This window comes from Triturus cristatus, chromosome 4_1, assembly GCF_964204655.1.
Source record: "Triturus cristatus chromosome 4_1, aTriCri1.1, whole genome shotgun sequence".
NCBI lineage: Eukaryota > Metazoa > Chordata > Amphibia > Caudata > Salamandridae > Triturus > Triturus cristatus.
In genome coordinates this window covers 145,622,905-145,641,727 of record NC_140585.1, presented here as the reverse complement: position 1 = coordinate 145,641,727, position 18,823 = coordinate 145,622,905, and the positions used below count along the sequence as shown (strand labels likewise).

The window sequence follows — 18,823 nt, the reverse complement described above, 5'->3', positions numbered from 1 at the left end:
AGCGGGGGGGGGGGGGTCAGTGCCTCTTCTCAGGGCCCCAGCGGGGTGTCAGCACCTCTACTCAGGGCACCAGCGGGGGGTCAGTGCCTCTTCTCAGGGCACCAGCAGGAGGTCAGCGCCTCTTCTTAGGGCACCAGCGGGAGGTCAGCACCTCTTCTCAGGGCACCAGCGGGAGGTCAGCACCTCTTCTCAGGGCACCAGCTGGAGGTCAGCGCCTCTTCTCAGGGCACTAGCGGGGGGGTCAGCACCTCTTCTCAGGGGCCCTTGCAGGAGGGCAGCGCCTCTTCTCAGGGCATCAGCTGGAGGTCAGCGCCTCTTCTCAGGGGCCCTTGCAGGAGGGCAGCGCCTCTTCTCAGGGCACCAGCTGGAGGTCAGCGCCTCTTCTCAGGGCACCAGCTGGAGGTCAGCGCCTCTTCTCAGGGCACTAGCGGGGGGGGGCAGCGCCTCTTCTCAGGGGCCCTTGCAGGAGGGCAGCGCCTATTCTCATGGCACCAGCTGGAGGTCAGCGCCTCTTCTCAGGGGCCCTTGCAGGAGGGCAGCGCCTCTTCTCAGGGCACCAGCTGGAGGTCAGCGCCACTTCTCAGGGCACTAGCGGGGAATCAGCACCTCTTCTCAGGTACCCCTGAAGGAGGGCAGTCCCTTTTCTCATGGCACCAGCGGGAGGTCAGCGCCTCTACTCAGGGCACCAGCAGGAGGTAAGCGCCTCTTCTCAGGGCACCAGCGGGGGTCAGCTCCTCCTCTCAGGGCACCAGAGGGAGGGCAGTGCCTCTCCTCAGGGCACCAGCGGGGTGTCAGCGCCTCTACTCAGGGCACCAGCGGGGGGTCAGTGCCTCTTCTCAGGGCACCAGCGGGGGTCTGCTCCTCTTCTCAGGGACCCCTGTAGGAGGGCAGCAGACCTTCTGGGGGATGCCTGCAGCTCGTCCAAGGCCTCGTCAAAGCTCTCAAGTAAGCCCAGATCTGAGCATGAGCGCTTCATCCAGACCAGGGTGTTGCTTTGGATGCTGGCTCCCCTCGCCCTCAGTTTAGAGTGTTAGAAACTACAAGTAGCAGAATACACTGCAATAGCCTGAAAGGAATGTGGTACTCATGCTGGACCTAGGCAATATAAGATCTCTGACGAGGATGGTGGGGAGTGCACGTGCAGGCCAGTGGAACTTTCACTTTCACAATGTGCCTGTAAGCCCTAAAACATTAGACCGAAACAAAGATAAATAAAACGCTTCAACGTCATAAAAAATAATTCCTCATTCAGAGCGCGATCCATCATTTCATTTATGTCTCTTGAAAAAACAACAGGCTTCAACGCATATGATTGATCATGTAGTCCTTTGATTTTGATGTAAATAACAAGGCTTCGTGCACGTTTCTTTTTTCAATTAAGTACACAGAAGGTTAAAACGAAAAGGCAGACATCCTTCGCAAAAAGTGTCCCACTTAAAAATTGCCCGTGATTGATCGTAAAAGTTATGAGACCGCATTAGTAAATCAGATGATGTCATGAGTGGAAAGCGCCACATTCTAGATGAAATTCTAAATAAAGGTAGAGTTGTCATGCTTTAAAAAATGCGATGGAATCCTCCCCGTCGGGGAATTGAACCCCGGTCTCCCGCGTGACAGGCGGGGATACTGACCACTATACTAACGAGGAACAGCTGCACCTGGTCTCGCTGAGCCGCTCCTCATGTGGCTGAAAACCCGCCTGTCCATCCTCATATGCTATGAATTTGTGCCATTTATCAACTCCTTCACACCAACACAGGGGCCCACAGGCTCAATAAACACACACACACTCCCTCACACAATACACACACAAACACACTCCTGCCTCACAAGATCCTTCTCACCTCCTAGCAGACACTCTCAGCAGCGCTCTCAGCAGCATCACCTGATGCCAGAGTCACAGCAACCAGCTCCCACGGCTGCTTCTGACGGCCCCGGCCTGGATCTTCAGCCCAGGGGCCCCTGGCTCTCTCTGATGCTGGAGGATTGCAGCGGGGGCTGCACACAGGGAGTGGGGAGGGAGACGCTCCCTCCCACCCGCCCACCCGCCCGCCTGCGCCAAAGGAGAAAGCTGGCTTGTAAAGGAGAAGAGAGGAGGCAGGAAAAGCCCAGGTGTGCGAGTGTCTGAGAAAGAGGCGCTTTGAATTGTGAAGCAGAGGAAAAAAGTGAAGACTTTGCAAAATTCCTTCGAGCCGGATTTGAACCAGCGACCTAAGGATGTCAGCTTCCCCACTACAGTCCTCCGCTCTACCAACTGAGCTATCGAAGGCTCGGTGATGTAGGGATGACAAGGCGCTATATGGCATGAGGTGTGAGCAGCGTGCCCAGCCGCCTAGGCAGCACTCTGTCTCTAAACAGCAGCTCAAGGCCTTCATAAAGCGCCAAACCCTACAATGGAGACTTTCCTTCCCTGCACAAAGCCAGCAAAGGAAAACAAACAGGCCACCTGCCTTTCTCAATGCTTCTTTCAAATGCTAAGACATCACTTTGCGCACCTTAGAGCAACCTGTCCAGACACACTTACAAACTACCTTAGAAACGCCTCTCAAGGGCGACTATGACTGGCGCCCCAGACCAACCACCTCCCTTCTCTCCAGCCCCTAGCTAGAAGAATAGGAGACCTCACCCGGAGGATACAGACTCCAGAGTGACGGGCTAGAGACGCCCTTTGGGAGACATGACGGCACCAGGGCCGGACTGGCCATACGGGTAAAGAGAGAGCCCCCGCTGGACAGAGAGACTGAGGGACTCCGCCCATCCTGCGTAAATCCGGGCTTGGTGAGCAGTATCCCGCCCGCCCGTGTTGCTCTCCCCCTCCAATGCTGCTCTTCCCCATCTCCCTATCTGGCTTCACGTTAATACTATAAGCCCCCACCTCCTCTTTGCTTCCTTCCACCCAACCAGCAGATATCCATCAAACTAGGTGGGTCGCAGAATACTGGCATTCTGACAATTGGCTCGAGCCTGTCAACAATTTGGCAAGCTGCCATCTCCGAAGCTATAGTGTAGCAAGCTCCAGAAGCGAATCTCTCCCTTTCAATGTTGTCTTGAAACTGGATTCTTCATAGAGCTGGAGACCCCTAGAAACAGGCCTCCTGGATTTGCCAGTGCTTCTTCCAAGCGGTAACCCATCCTTTGTGAAGAACAAGCTTTGATGACCAGCATTCAGTTTTCTATCAGTGTTTTGTCTGTGTGCCTGAAAGGTGACGTTGTTATTAGCAGGTGGCAGGTCAAGTAAAGAAGAAATGTATGTAATAAAAGATTTGCGATGTAAAACCTTAAAAAATGTGTTTAGATAGGATGAAAAAAAACTAGAAGTATACCGTGGGGAGAAAAAAAGAGTCCCTTCCCTGACCGGGAATCGAACCCGGGCCGCGGCGGTGAGAGCGCCGAATCCTAACCACTAGACCACCAGGGAGCACTGGGTGCTCTGGAGCAGCACCTGCTCCAAGACATACCACCAGGGTGAGGCCGCCTGTGCTGCTGTCACAGGGTTTTGTGCATCAACTAAAGTAAGCAGGAAAACACACACACATCAACCTAACACTGGCAAGCTAGTCTTTACTACACTTTGGAAAACATCATGGGACACACAAAAAAAACACTGCTTTCAGGCACACCCCCAACAAAGCAATCTACTGAACGTTAAATAGACTCAGATCTCGGGACAGTTTCCATCCCTGGAAGACGCATGGGACCTTCATAACACACAACTAACTGGAGAGCAAAAACAGCAAGAACCAATTAACCATCCAGAAAAATACCAGTCACTGTTCTAGGTCAGCTCCTCTTCTCAGGGCACCAGTGGGAGGTCAGCGCCTCTTCTCAGGGCACCAGCGGGAGGTCAGCGCCTCTTCTCAGGGCACCAGCTGGAGGTCAGCACCTCTTCTCAGGGCACTAGCGGGGGGTCAGCGCCTCTTCTCAGGGGCCCTTGCAGGAGGGCAGCGCCTCTTCTCAGGGCACCAGCTGGAGGTCAGCGCCTCTTCTCAGGGCACTAGCGGGGGGGTCAGCGCCTCTTCTCAGGGGCCTTTGCAGGAGGGCAGCGCCTCTTCTCAGGGCACCAGCTGGAGGTCAGTGCCTCTTCTCAGGGCACTAGCGGGGGGTCAGCGCCTCTTCTCAGGGGCCCTTGCAGGAGGGCAGCGCCTCTTCTCAGGGCACCAGCTGGAGGTCAGCGCCTCTTCTCAGGGCACCAGCGGGAGGTCAGCGCCTCTTCTCAGGGCACCAGCTGGAGGTCAGCGCCTCTTCTCAGGGCACTAGCGGGGATCAGCACCTCTTCTCAGGTACCCCTGAAGGAGGGCAGTCCCTTTTCTCATGGCACCAGCGGGAGGTCAGCGCCTCTACTCAGGGCACCAGCAGGAGGTAAGCGCCTCTTCTCAGGGCACCAGCGGGGGTCAGCTCCTCCTCTCAGAGCACCAGAGGGAGGGCAGTGCCTCTCCTCAGAGCACCAGCGGGGGGGGGGGGTCAGTGCCTCTTCTCAGGGCCCCAGCGGGGTGTCAGCACCTCTACTCAGGGCACCAGCGGGGGGTCAGTGCCTCTTCTCAGGACACCAGCAGGAGGTCAGCGCCTCTTCTCAGGGCACCAGCGGGAGGTCAGCACCTCTTCTCAGGGCACCAGCGGGAGGTCAGCACCTCTTCTCAGGGCACCAGCTGGAGGTCAGCACCTCTTCTCAGGGCACTAGCGGGGGGGTCAGCGCCTCTTCTCAGGGGCCCTTGCAGGAGGGCAGCGCCTCTTCTCAGGGCACCAGCTGGAGGTCAGCGCCTCTTCTCAGGGGCCTTTGCAGGAGGGCAGCGCCTCTTCTCAGGGCACCAGCTGGAGGTCAGCGCCTCTTCTCAGGGCACCAGCTGGAGGTCAGCGCCTCTTCTCAGGGCACTAGCGGGGGGGGTCAGCGACTCTTCTCAGGGGCCCTTGCAGGAGGGCAGCGCCTATTCTCATGGCACCAGCTGGAGGTCAGCGCCTCTTCTCAGGGGCCCTTGCAGGAGGGCAGCGCCTCTTCTCAGGGCACCAGCTGGAGGTCAGCGCCACTTCTCAGGGCACTAGCGGGGAATCAGCACCTCTTCTCAGGTACCCCTGAAGGAGGGCAGTCCCTTTTCTCATGGCACCAGCGGGAGGTCAGCGCCTCTACTCAGGGCACCAGCAGGAGGTAAGCGCCTCTTCTCAGGGCACCAGCGGGGGTCAGCTCCTCCTCTCAGGGCACCAGAGGGAGGGCAGTGCCTCTCCTCAGGGCACCAGCGGGGTGTCAGTGCCTCTTCTCAGGGCACCAGCGGGGGTCAGCTCCTCCTCTCAGGGCACCAGAGGGAGGGTAGTGCCTCTCCTCAGGGCACCAGCGGGGTGTCAGCGCCTCTACTCAGGGCACCAGCGGGGGGTCAGTGCCTCTTCTCAGGGCACCAGCGGGGGTCTGCTCCTCTTCTCAGGGACCCCTGTAGGAGGGCAGCAGACCTTCTGGGGGATGCCTGCAGCTCGTCCAAGGCCTCGTCAAAGCTCTCAAGTAAGCCCAGATCTGAGCATGAGCGCTTCACCCAGACCAGGGTGTTGCTTTGGATGCTGGCTCCCCTCGCCCTCAGTTTAGAGTGTTAGAAACTACAAGTAGCAGAATACACTGCAATAGCCTGAAAGGAATTTGGTACTCATGCTGGACCTAGGCAATATAAGATCTCTGACGAGGATGGTGGGGAGTGCACGTGCAGGCCAGTGGAACTTTCACTTTCACAATGTGCCTGTAGGCCCTAAAACATTAGACCGAAACAAAGATAAATAAAACGCTTCAACGTCATAAAAAATAATTCCTCATTCAGAGCGCGATCCATCATTTCATTTATGTCTCTTGAAAAAACAACAGGCTTCAACGCATATGATTGATCATGTAGTCCTTTGATTTTGATGTAAATAACAAGGCTTCGTGCACGTTTCTTTTTTCAATTAAGTACACAGAAGCTTAAAACGAAAAGGCAGACATCCTTCGCAAAAAGTGTCTCACTTAAAAATTGCCCGTGATTGATCGTAAAAGTTATGAGACCGCATTAGTAAATCAGATGATGTCATGAGTGGAAAGCGCCACATTCTAGATGAAATTCTAAATAAAGGTAGAGTTGTCATGCTTTAAAAAATGCGATGGAATCCTCCCCGTCGGGGAATTGAACCCCGGTCTCCCGCGTGACAGGCGGGGATACTGACCACTATACTAACGAGGAACAGCTGCACCTGGTCTCGCTGAGCCGCTCCTTATGTGGCTGAAAACCCTCCTGTCCATCCTCATATGCTACGAATTTGTGCCATTTATCAACTCCTTCACACCAACACAGGGGCCCACAGGCTCAATAAACACACACACACTCCCTCACACAATACACACACAAACACACTCCTGCCTCACAAGATCCTTCTCACCTCCTAGCAGACACTCTCAGCAGCGCTCTCAGCAGCATCACCTGATGCCAGAGTCACAGCAACCAGCTCCCACGGCTGCTTCTGACGGCCCCGGCCTGGATCTTCAGCCCAGGGGCCCCTGGCTCTCTCTGATGCTGGAGGATTGCAGCGGGGGCTGCACACAGGGAGTGGGGAGGGAGACGCTCCCTCCCACCCGCCCACCCGCCCGCCTGCGCCAAAGGAGAAAGCTGGCTTGTAAAGGAGAAGAGAGGAGGCAGGAAAAGCCCAGGTGTGCGAGTGTCTGAGAAAGAGGCGCTTTGAATTGTGAAGCAGAGGAAAAAAGTGAAGACTTTGCAAAATTCCTTCGAGCCGGATTTGAACCAGCGACCTAAGGATGTCTGCTTCCCCACTACAGTCCTCCGCTCTACCAACTGAGCTATCGAAGGCTCGGTGATGTAGGGATGACAAGGCGCTATATGGCATGAGGTGTGAGCAGCGTGCCCAGCCGCCTAGGCAGCACTCTGTCTCTAAACAGCAGCTCAAGGCCTTCATAAAGCGCCAAACCCTACAATGGAGACTTTCCTTCCCTGCACAAAGCCAGCAAAGGAAAACAAACAGGCCACCTGCCTTTCTCAATGCTTCTTTCAAATGCTAAGACATCACTTTGCGCACCTTAGAGCAACCTGTCCAGACACACTTACAAACTACCTTAGAAACGCCTCTCAAGGGCGACTATGACTGGCGCCCCAGACCAACCACCTCCCTTCTCTCCAGCCCCTAGCTAGAAGAATAGGAGACCTCACCCGGAGGATACAGACTCCAGAGTGACGGGCTAGAGACGCCCTTTGGGAGACATGACGGCACCAGGGCCGGACTGGCCATACGGGTAAAGAGAGAGCCCCCGCTGGACAGAGAGACTGAGGGACTCCGCCCATCCTGCGTAAATCCGGGCTTGGTGAGCAGTATCCCGCCCGCCCGTGTTGCTCTCCCCCTCCAATGCTGCTCTTCCCCATCTCCCTATCTGGCTTCACGTTAATACTATAAGCCCCCACCTCCTCTTTGCTTCCTTCCACCCAACCAGCAGATATCCATCAAACTAGGTGGGTCGCAGAATACTGGCATTCTGACAATTGGCTCGAGCCTGTCAACAATTTGGTAAGCTGCCATCTCCGAAGCTATAGTGTAGCAAGCTCCAGAAGCGAATCTCTCCCTTTCAATGTTGTCTTGAAACTGGATTCTTCATAGAGCTGGAGACCCCTAGAAACAGGCCTCCTGGATTTGCCAGTGCTTCTTCCAAGCGGTAACCCATCCTTTGTGAAGAACAAGCTTTGATGACCAGCATTCAGTTTTCTATCAGTGTTTTGTCTGTGTGCCTGAAAGGTGACGTTGTTATTAGCAGGTGGCAGGTCAAGTAAAGAAGAAATGTATGTAATAAAAGATTTGCGATGTAAAACCTTAAAAAATGTGTTTAGATAGGATGAAAAAAAACTAGAAGTATACCGTGGGGAGAAAAAAAGAGTCCCTTCCCTGACCGGGAATCGAACCCGGGCCGCGGCGGTGAGAGCGCCGAATCCTAACCACTAGACCACCAGGGAGCACTGGGTGCTCTGGAGCAGCACCTGCTCCAAGACATACCACCAGGGTGAGGCCGCCTGTGCTGCTGTCACAGGGTTTTGTGCATCAACTAAAGTAAGCAGGAAAACACACACACATCAACCTAACACTGGCAAGCTAGTCTTTACTACACTTTGGAAAACATCATGGGACACACAAAAAAATACACTGCTTTCAGGCACACCCCCAACAAAGCAATCTACTGAACGTTAAATAGACTCAGATCTCGGGACAGTTTCCATCCCTGGAAGACGCATGGGACCTTCATAACACACAACTAACTGGAGAGCAAAAACAGCAAGAACCAATTAACCATCCAGAAAAATACCAGTCACTGTTCTAGGTCAGCTCCTCTTCTCAGGGCACCAGCGGGAGGTCAGCGCCTCTTCTCAGGGCACCAGCGGGAGGTCAGCGCCTCTTCTCAGGGCACCAGCTGGAGGTCAGCACCTCTTCTCAGGGCACTAGCGGGGGGTCAGCGCCTCTTCTCAGGGGCCCTTGCAGGAGGGCAGCGCCTCTTCTCAGGGCACCAGCTGGAGGTCAGCGCCTCTTCTCAGGGCACTAGCGGGGGGGTCAGCGCCTCTTCTCAGGGGCCTTTGCAGGAGGGCAGCGCCTCTTCTCAGGGCACCAGCTGGAGGTCAGTGCCTCTTCTCAGGGCACTAGCGGGGGGTCAGCGCCTCTTCTCAGGGGCCCTTGCAGGAGGGCAGCGCCTCTTCTCAGGGCACCAGCTGGAGGTCAGCGCCTCTTCTCAGGGCACCAGCGGGAGGTCAGCGCCTCTTCTCAGGGCACCAGCTGGAGGTCAGCGCCTCTTCTCAGGGCACCAGCGGGAGGTCAGCGCCTCTTCTCAGGGCACCAGCTGGAGGTCAGCGCCTCTTCTCAGGGCACTAGCGGGGATCAGCACCTCTTCTCAGGTACCCCTGAAGGAGGGCAGTCCCTTTTCTCATGGCACCAGCGGGAGGTCAGCGCCTCTACTCAGGGCACCAGCAGGAGATAAGCGCCTCTTCTCAGGGCACCAGCGGGGGTCAGCTCCTCCTCTCAGAGCACCAGAGGGAGGGCAGTGCCTCTCCTCAGAGCACCAGCGGGGGGGGGGGGGGTCAGTGCCTCTTCTCAGGGCCCCAGCGGGGTGTCAGCACCTCTACTCAGGGCACCAGCGGGGGGTCAGTGCCTCTTCTCAGGGCACCAGCAGGAGGTCAGCGCCTCTTCTTAGGGCACCAGCGGGAGGTCAGCACCTCTTCTCAGGGCACCAGCGGGAGGTCAGCACCTCTTCTCAGGGCACCAGCTGGAGGTCAGCGCCTCTTCTCAGGGCACTAGCGGGGGGGTCAGCACCTCTTCTCAGGGGCCCTTGCAGGAGGGCAGCGCCTCTTCTCAGGGCATCAGCTGGAGGTCAGCGCCTCTTCTCAGGGGCCCTTGCAGGAGGGCAGCGCCTCTTCTCAGGGCACCAGCTGGAGGTCAGCGCCTCTTCTCAGGGCACCAGCTGGAGGTCAGCGCCTCTTCTCAGGGCACTAGCGGGGGGGGTCAGCGCCTCTTCTCAGGGGCCCTTGCAGGAGGGCAGCGCCTATTCTCATGGCACCAGCTGGAGGTCAGCGCCTCTTCTCAGGGGCCCTTGCAGGAGGGCAGCGCCTCTTCTCAGGGCACCAGCTGGAGGTCAGCGCCACTTCTCAGGGCACTAGCGGGGAATCAGCACCTCTTCTCAGGTACCCCTGAAGGAGGGCAGTCCCTTTTCTCATGGCACCAGCGGGAGGTCAGCGCCTCTACTCAGGGCACCAGCAGGAGGTAAGCGCCTCTTCTCAGGGCACCAGCGGGGGTCAGCTCCTCCTCTCAGGGCACCAGAGGGAGGGCAGTGCCTCTCCTCAGGGCACCAGCGGGGTGTCAGCGCCTCTACTCAGGGCACCAGCGGGGGGTCAGTGCCTCTTCTCAGGGCACCAGCGGGGGTCTGCTCCTCTTCTCAGGGACCCCTGTAGGAGGGCAGCAGACCTTCTGGGGGATGCCTGCAGCTCGTCCAAGGCCTCGTCAAAGCTCTCAAGTAAGCCCAGATCTGAGCATGAGCGCTTCACCCAGACCAGGGTGTTGCTTTGGATGCTGGCTCCCCTCGCCCTCAGTTTAGAGTGTTAGAAACTACAAGTAGCAGAATACACTGCAATAGCCTGAAAGGAATTTGGTACTCATGCTGGACCTAGGCAATATAAGATCTCTGACGAGGATGGTGGGGAGTGCACGTGCAGGCCAGTGGAACTTTCACTTTCACAATGTGCCTGTAAGCCCTAAAACATTAGACCGAAACAAAGATAAATAAAACGCTTCAACGTCATAAAAAATAATTCCTCATTCAGAGCGCGATCCATCATTTCATTTATGTCTCTTGAAAAAACAACAGGCTTCAACGCATATGATTGATCATGTAGTCATTTGATTTTGATGTAAATAACAAGGCTTCGTGCACGTTTCTTTTTTCAATTAAGTACACAGAAGGTTAAAACGAAAAGGCAGACATCCTTCGCAAAAAGTGTCCCACTTAAAAATTGCCCGTGATTGATCGTAAAAGTTATGAGACCGCATTAGTAAATCAGATGATGTCATGAGTGGAAAGCGCCACATTCTAGATGAAATTCTAAATAAAGGTAGAGTTGTCATGCTTTAAAAAATGCGATGGAATCCTCCCCGTCGGGGAATTGAACCCCGGTCTCCCGCGTGACAGGCGGGGATACTGACCACTATACTAACGAGGAACAGCTGCACCTGGTCTCGCTGAGCCGCTCCTCATGTGGCTGAAAACCCGCCTGTCCATCCTCATATGCTATGAATTTGTGCCATTTATCAACTCCTTCACACCAACACAGGGGCCCACAGGCTCAATAAACACACACACACTCCCTCACACAATACACACACAAACACACTCCTGCCTCACAAGATCCTTCTCACCTCCTAGCAGACACTCTCAGCAGCGCTCTCAGCAGCATCACCTGATGCCAGAGTCACAGCAACCAGCTCCCACGGCTGCTTCTGACGGCCCCGGCCTGGATCTTCAGCCCAGGGGCCCCTGGCTCTCTCTGATGCTGGAGGATTGCAGCGGGGGCTGCACACAGGGAGTGGGGAGGGAGACGCTCCCTCCCACCCGCCCACCCGCCCGCCTGCGCCAAAGGAGAAAGCTGGCTTGTAAAGGAGAAGAGAGGAGGCAGGAAAAGCCCAGGTGTGCGAGTGTCTGAGAAAGAGGCGCTTTGAATTGTGAAGCAGAGGAAAAAAGTGAAGACTTTGCAAAATTCCTTCGAGCCGGATTTGAACCAGCGACCTAAGGATATCAGCTTCCCCACTACAGTCCTCCGCTCTACCAACTGAGCTATCGAAGGCTCGGTGATGTAGGGATGACAAGGCGCTATATGGCATGAGGTGTGAGCAGCGTGCCCAGCCGCCTAGGCAGCACTCTGTCTCTAAACAGCAGCTCAAGGCCTTCATAAAGCGCCAAACCCTACAATGGAGACTTTCCTTCCCTGCACAAAGCCAGCAAAGGAAAACAAACAGGCCACCTGCCTTTCTCAATGCTTCTTTCAAATGCTAAGACATCACTTTGCGCACCTTAGAGCAACCTGTCCAGACACACTTACAAACTACCTTAGAAACGCCTCTCAAGGGCGACTATGACTGGCGCCCCAGACCAACCACCTCCCTTCTCTCCAGCCCCTAGCTAGAAGAATAGGAGACCTCACCCGGAGGATACAGACTCCAGAGTGACGGGCTAGAGACGCCCTTTGGGAGACATGACGGCACCAGGGCCGGACTGGCCATACGGGTAAAGAGAGAGCCCCCGCTGGACAGAGAGACTGAGGGACTCCGCCCATCCTGCGTAAATCCGGGCTTGGTGAGCAGTATCCCGCCCGCCCGTGTTGCTCTCCCCCTCCAATGCTGCTCTTCCCCATCTCCCTATCTGGCTTCACGTTAATACTATAAGTCCCCACCTCCTCTTTGCTTCCTTCCACCCAACCAGCAGATATCCATCAAACTAGGTGGGTCGCAGAATACTGGCATTCTGACAATTGGCTCGAGCCTGTCAACAATTTGGCAAGCTGCCATCTCCGAAGCTATAGTGTAGCAAGCTCCAGAAGCGAATCTCTCCCTTTCAATGTTGTCTTGAAACTGGATTCTTCATAGAGCTGGAGACCCCTAGAAACAGGCCTCCTGGATTTGCCAGTGCTTCTTCCAAGCGGTAACCCATCCTTTGTGAAGAACAAGCTTTGATGACCAGCATTCAGTTTTCTATCAGTGTTTTGTCTGTGTGCCTGAAAGGTGACGTTGTTATTAGCAGGTGGCAGGTCAAGTAAAGAAGAAATGTATGTAATAAAAGATTTGCGATGTAGAACCTTAAAAAATGTGTTTAGATAGGATGAAAAAAAACTAGAAGTATACCGTGGGGAGAAAAAAAGAGTCCCTTCCCTGACCGGGAATCGAACCCGGGCCGCGGCGGTGAGAGCGCCGAATCCTAACCACTAGATCACCAGGGAGCACTGGGTGCTCTGGAGCAGCACCTGCTCCAAGACATACCACCAGGGTGAGGCCGCCTGTGCTGCTGTCACAGGGTTTTGTGCATCAACTAAAGTAAGCAGGAAAACACACACACATCAACCTAACACTGGCAAGCTAGTCTTTACTACACTTTGGAAAACATCATGGGACACACAAAAAAAACACTGCTTTCAGGCACACCCCCAACAAAGCAATCTACTGAACGTTAAATAGACTCAGATCTCGGGACAGTTTCCATCCCTGGAAGACGCATGGGACCTTCATAACACACAACTAACTGGAGAGCAAAAACAGCAAGAACCAATTAACCATCCAGAAAAATACCAGTCACTGTTCTAGGTCAGCTCCTCTTCTCAGGGCACCAGCGGGAGGTCAGCGCCTCTTCTCAGGGCACCAGCGGGAGGTCAGCGCCTCTTCTCAGGGCACCAGCTGGAGGTCAGCACCTCTTCTCAGGGCACTAGCGGGGGGTCAGCGCCTCTTCTCAGGGGCCCTTGCAGGAGGGCAGCGCCTCTTCTCAGGGCACCAGCTGGAGGTCAGCGCCTCTTCTCAGGGCACTAGCGGGGGGGTCAGCGCCTCTTCTCAGGGGCCTTTGCAGGAGGGCAGCGCCTCTTCTCAGGGCACCAGCTGGAGGTCAGTGCCTCTTCTCAGGGCACTAGCGGGGGGTCAGCGCCTCTTCTCAGGGGCCCTTGCAGGAGGGCAGCGCCTCTTCTCAGGGCACCAGCTGGAGGTCAGCGCCTCTTCTCAGGGCACCAGCGGGAGGTCAGCGCCTCTTCTCAGGGCACCAGCTGGAGGTCAGCGCCTCTTCTCAGGGCACTAGCGGGGATCAGCACCTCTTCTCAGGTACCCCTGAAGGAGGGCAGTCCCTTTTCTCATGGCACCAGCGGGAGGTCAGCGCCTCTACTCAGGGCACCAGCAGGAGGTAAGCGCCTCTTCTCAGGGCACCAGCGGGGGTCAGCTCCTCCTCTCAGAGCACCAGAGGGAGGGCAGTGCCTCTCCTCAGAGCACCAGCGGGGGGGGGTCAGTGCCTCTTCTCAGGGCCCCAGCGGGGTGTCAGCACCTCTACTCAGGGCACCAGCGGGGGGTCAGTGCCTCTTCTCAGGACACCAGCAGGAGGTCAGCGCCTCTTCTCAGGGCACCAGCGGGAGGTCAGCACCTCTTCTCAGGGCACCAGCGGGAGGTCAGCACCTCTTCTCAGGGCACCAGCTGGAGGTCAGCACCTCTTCTCAGGGCACTAGCGGGGGGGTCAGCGCCTCTTCTCAGGGGCCCTTGCAGGAGGGCAGCGCCTCTTCTCAGGGCACCAGCTGGAGGTCAGCGCCTCTTCTCAGGGGCCTTTGCAGGAGGGCAGCGCCTCTTCTCAGGGCACCAGCTGGAGGTCAGCGCCTCTTCTCAGGGCACCAGCTGGAGGTCAGCGCCTCTTCTCAGGGCACTAGCGGGGGGGGTCAGCGACTCTTCTCAGGGGCCCTTGCAGGAGGGCAGCGCCTATTCTCATGGCACCAGCTGGAGGTCAGCGCCTCTTCTCAGGGGCCCTTGCAGGAGGGCAGCGCCTCTTCTCAGGGCACCAGCTGGAGGTCAGCGCCACTTCTCAGGGCACTAGCGGGGAATCAGCACCTCTTCTCAGGTACCCCTGAAGGAGGGCAGTCCCTTTTCTCATGGCACCAGCGGGAGGTCAGCGCCTCTACTCAGGGCACCAGCAGGAGGTAAGCGCCTCTTCTCAGGGCACCAGCGGGGGTCAGCTCCTCCTCTCAGGGCACCAGAGGGAGGGCAGTGCCTCTCCTCAGGGCACCAGCGGGGTGTCAGTGCCTCTTCTCAGGGCACCAGCGGGGGTCAGCTCCTCCTCTCAGGGCACCAGAGGGAGGGTAGTGCCTCTCCTCAGGGCACCAGCGGGGTGTCAGCGCCTCTACTCAGGGCACCAGCGGGGGGTCAGTGCCTCTTCTCAGGGCACCAGCGGGGGTCTGCTCCTCTTCTCAGGGACCCCTGTAGGAGGGCAGCAGACCTTCTGGGGGATGCCTGCAGCTCGTCCAAGGCCTCGTCAAAGCTCTCAAGTAAGCCCAGATCTGAGCATGAGCGCTTCACCCAGACCAGGGTGTTGCTTTGGATGCTGGCTCCCCTCGCCCTCAGTTTAGAGTGTTAGAAACTACAAGTAGCAGAATACACTGCAATAGCCTGAAAGGAATTTGGTACTCATGCTGGACCTAGGCAATATAAGATCTCTGACGAGGATGGTGGGGAGTGCACGTGCAGGCCAGTGGAACTTTCACTTTCACAATGTGCCTGTAGGCCCTAAAACATTAGACCGAAACAAAGATAAATAAAACGCTTCAACGTCATAAAAAATAATTCCTCATTCAGAGCGCGATCCATCATTTCATTTATGTCTCTTGAAAAAACAACAGGCTTCAACGCATATGATTGATCATGTAGTCCTTTGATTTTGATGTAAATAACAAGGCTTCGTGCACGTTTCTTTTTTCAATTAAGTACACAGAAGCTTAAAACGAAAAGGCAGACATCCTTCGCAAAAAGTGTCTCACTTAAAAATTGCCCGTGATTGATCGTAAAAGTTATGAGACCGCATTAGTAAATCAGATGATGTCATGAGTGGAAAGCGCCACATTCTAGATGAAATTCTAAATAAAGGTAGAGTTGTCATGCTTTAAAAAATGCGATGGAATCCTCCCCGTCGGGGAATTGAACCCCGGTCTCCCGCGTGACAGGCGGGGATACTGACCACTATACTAACGAGGAACAGCTGCACCTGGTCTCGCTGAGCCGCTCCTTATGTGGCTGAAAACCCTCCTGTCCATCCTCATATGCTACGAATTTGTGCCATTTATCAACTCCTTCACACCAACACAGGGGCCCACAGGCTCAATAAACACACACACACTCCCTCACACAATACACACACAAACACACTCCTGCCTCACAAGATCCTTCTCACCTCCTAGCAGACACTCTCAGCAGCGCTCTCAGCAGCATCACCTGATGCCAGAGTCACAGCAACCAGCTCCCACGGCTGCTTCTGACGGCCCCGGCCTGGATCTTCAGCCCAGGGGCCCCTGGCTCTCTCTGATGCTGGAGGATTGCAGCGGGGGCTGCACACAGGGAGTGGGGAGGGAGACACTCCCTCCCACCCGCCCACCCGCCCGCCTGCGCCAAAGGAGAAAGCTGGCTTGTAAAGGAGAAGAGAGGAGGCAGGAAAAGCCCAGGTGTGCGAGTGTCTGAGAAAGAGGCGCTTTGAATTGTGAAGCAGAGGAAAAAAGTGAAGACTTTGCAAAATTCCTTCGAGCCGGATTTGAACCAGCGACCTAAGGATATCAGCTTCCCCACTACAGTCCTCCGCTCTACCAACTGAGCTATCGAAGGCTCGGTGATGTAGGGATGACAAGGCGCTATATGGCATGAGGTGTGAGCAGCGTGCCCAGCCGCCTAGGCAGCACTCTGTCTCTAAACAGCAGCTCAAGGCCTTCATAAAGCGCCAAACCCTACAATGGAGACTTTCCTTCCCTGCACAAAGCCAGCAAAGGAAAACAAACAGGCCACCTGCCTTTCTCAATGCTTCTTTCAAATGCTAAGACATCACTTTGCGCACCTTAGAGCAACCTGTCCAGACACACTTACAAACTACCTTAGAAACGCCTCTCAAGGGCGACTATGACTGGCGCCCCAGACCAACCACCTCCCTTCTCTCCAGCCCCTAGCTAGAAGAATAGGAGACCTCACCCGGAGGATACAGACTCCAGAGTGACGGGCTAGAGACGCCCTTTGGGAGACATGACGGCACCAGGGCCGGACTGGCCATACGGGTAAAGAGAGAGCCCCCGCTGGACAGAGAGACTGAGGGACTCCGCCCATCCTGCGTAAATCCGGGCTTGGTGAGCTGTATCCCGCCCGCCCGTGTTGCTCTCCCCCTCCAATGCTGCTCTTCCCCATCTCCCTATCTGGCTTCACGTTAATACTATAAGCCCCCACCTCCTCTTTGCTTCCTTCCACCCAACCAGCAGATATCCATCAAACTAGGTGGGTCGCAGAATACTGGCATTCTGACAATTGGCTCGAGCCTGTCAACAATTTGGCAAGCTGCCATCTCCGAAGCTATAGTGTAGCAAGCTCCAGAAGCGAATCTCTCCCTTTCAATGTTGTCTTGAAACTGGATTCTTCATAGAGCTGGAGACCCCTAGAAACAGGCCTCCTGGATTTGCCAGTGCTTCTTCCAAGCGGTAACCCATCCTTTGTGAAGAACAAGCTTTGATGACCAGCATTCAGTTTTCTATCAGTGTTTTGTCTGTGTGCCTGAAAGGTGACGTTGTTATTAGCAGGTGGCAGGTCAAGTAAAGAAGAAATGTATGTAATAAAAGATTTGCGATGTAAAACCTTAAAAAATGTGTTTAGATAGGATGAAAAAAAACTAGAAGTATACCGTGGGGAGAAAAAAAAAGTCCCCTTCCCTGGCCGGGAATCGAACCCGGGCCGCGGCGGTGAGAGCGCCGAATCCTAACCACTAGACCACCAGGGAGCACTGGGTGCTCTGGAGCAGCACCTGCTCCAAGACATACCACCAGGGTGAGGCCGCCTGTGCTGCTGTCACAGGGTTTTGTGCATCAACTAAAGTAAGCAGGAAAACACACACACATCAACCTAACACTGGCAAGCTAGTCTTTACTACACTTTGGAAAACATCATGGGACACACAAAAAAAACACTGCTTTCAGGCACACCCCCAACAAAGCAATCTACTGAACGTTAAATAGACTCAGATCTCGGGACAGTTTCCATCCCTGGAAGACGCATGGGACCTTCATAACACACAACTAACTGGAGAGCAAAAACAGCAAGAACCAATTAACCATCCAGAAAAATACCAGTCACTGTTCTAGGTCAGCTCCTCTTCTCAGGGCACCAGCGGGAGGTCAGCGCCTCTTCTCAGGGCACCAGCGGGAGGTCAGCGCCTCTTCTCAGGGCACCAGCTGGAGGTCAGCACCTCTTCTCAGGGCACTAGAGGGGGGTCAGCGCCTCTTCTCAGGGGCCCTTGCAGGAGGGCAGCGCCTCTTCTCAGGGCACCAGCTGGAGGTCAGCGCCTCTTCTCAGGGCACTAGCGGGGGGGTCAGCGCCTCTTCTCAGGGGCCTTTGCAGGAGGGCAGCGCCTCTTCTCAGGGCACCAGCTGGAGGTCAGTGCCTCTTCTCAGGGCACTAGCGGGGGGTCAGCGCCTCTTCTCAGGGGCCCTTGCAGGAGGGCAGCGCCTCTTCTCAGGGCACCAGCTGGAGGTCAGCGCCTCTTCTCAGGGCACCAGCGGGAGGTCAGCGCCTCTTCTCAGGGCACCAGCTGGAGGTCAGCGCCTCTTCTCAGGGCACCAGCGGGAGGTCAGCGCCTCTTCTCAGGGCACCAGCTGGAGGTCAGCGCCTCTTCTCAGGGCACTAGCGGGGATCAGCACCTCTTCTCAGGTACCCCTGAAGGAGGGCAGTCCCTTTTCTCATGGCACCAGCGGGAGGTCAGCGCCTCTACTCAGGGCACCAGCAGGAGATAAGCGCCTCTTCTCAGGGCACCAGCGGGGGTCAGCTCCTCCTCTCAGAGCACCAGAGGGAGGGCAGTGCCTCTCCTCAGAGCACCAGCGGGGGGGGGGGGGTCAGTGCCTCTTCTCAGGGCCCCAGCGGGGTGTCAGCACCTCTACTCAGGGCACCAGCGGGGGGTCAGTGCCTCTTCTCAGGGCACCAGCAGGAGGTCAGCGCCTCTTCTTAGGGCACCAGCGGGAGGTCAGCACCTCTTCTCAGGGCACCAGCGGGAGGTCAGCACCTCTTCTCAGGGCACCAGCTGGAGGTCAGCGCCTCTTCTCAGGGCACTAGCGGGGGGGTCAGCACCTCTTCTCAGGGGCCCTTGCAGGAGGGCAGCGCCTCTTCTCAGGGCATCAGCTGGAGGTCAGCGCCTCTTCTCAGGGGCCCTTGCAGGAGGGCAGCGCCTCTTCTCAGGGCACCAGCTGGAGGTCAGCGCCTCTTCTCAGGGCACCAGCTGGAGGTCAGCGCCTCTTCTCAGGGCACTAGCGGGGGGGGTCAGCGCCTCTTCTCAGAGGCCCTTGCAGGAGGGCAGCGCCTATTCTCATGGCACCAGCTGGAGGTCAGCGCCTCTTCTCAGGGGCCCTTGCAGGAGGGCAGCGCCTCTTCTCAGGGCACCAGCTGGAGGTCAGCGCCACTTCTCAGGGCACTAGCGGGGAATCAGCACCTCTTCTCAGGTACCCCTGAAGGAGGGCAGTCCCTTTTCTCATGGCACCAGCGGGAGGTCAGCGCCTCTACTCAGGGCACCAGCAGGAGGTAAGCGCCTCTTCTCAGGGCACCAGCG

The 18,823-nt window shown here is 56.1% G+C and overlaps 8 non-coding genes across 8 annotated transcripts; all 8 read right to left on the bottom strand.

The window, feature by feature from the left end:
• Positions 1-1,576: 1,576 nt before the first annotated feature.
• TRNAD-GUC (transfer RNA aspartic acid (anticodon GUC)) lies at positions 1,577-1,648 on the bottom strand. The gene has a single exon. It is a non-coding gene; the product is annotated as a tRNA-Asp (tRNA).
• A 1,698-nt stretch (positions 1,649-3,346) lies between these two features.
• Positions 3,347-3,418, bottom strand: TRNAE-CUC (transfer RNA glutamic acid (anticodon CUC)). The gene has a single exon. It is a non-coding gene; the product is annotated as a tRNA-Glu (tRNA).
• A 2,698-nt stretch (positions 3,419-6,116) lies between these two features.
• Positions 6,117-6,188, bottom strand: TRNAD-GUC (transfer RNA aspartic acid (anticodon GUC)). The gene has a single exon. It is a non-coding gene; the product is annotated as a tRNA-Asp (tRNA).
• A 1,698-nt stretch (positions 6,189-7,886) lies between these two features.
• Positions 7,887-7,958, bottom strand: TRNAE-CUC (transfer RNA glutamic acid (anticodon CUC)). The gene has a single exon. It is a non-coding gene; the product is annotated as a tRNA-Glu (tRNA).
• Positions 7,959-10,628: 2,670 nt separating this feature from the next.
• TRNAD-GUC (transfer RNA aspartic acid (anticodon GUC)) lies at positions 10,629-10,700 on the bottom strand. Its single transcript has one exon. It is a non-coding gene; the product is annotated as a tRNA-Asp (tRNA).
• A 1,698-nt stretch (positions 10,701-12,398) lies between these two features.
• On the bottom strand, positions 12,399-12,470 carry TRNAE-CUC (transfer RNA glutamic acid (anticodon CUC)). Its single transcript has one exon. It is a non-coding gene; the product is annotated as a tRNA-Glu (tRNA).
• Positions 12,471-15,165: 2,695 nt separating this feature from the next.
• TRNAD-GUC (transfer RNA aspartic acid (anticodon GUC)) lies at positions 15,166-15,237 on the bottom strand. The gene has a single exon. It is a non-coding gene; the product is annotated as a tRNA-Asp (tRNA).
• Positions 15,238-16,936: 1,699 nt separating this feature from the next.
• TRNAE-CUC (transfer RNA glutamic acid (anticodon CUC)) lies at positions 16,937-17,008 on the bottom strand. Its single transcript has one exon. It is a non-coding gene; the product is annotated as a tRNA-Glu (tRNA).
• Between the last annotated feature and the right edge of the window lie 1,815 nt (positions 17,009-18,823).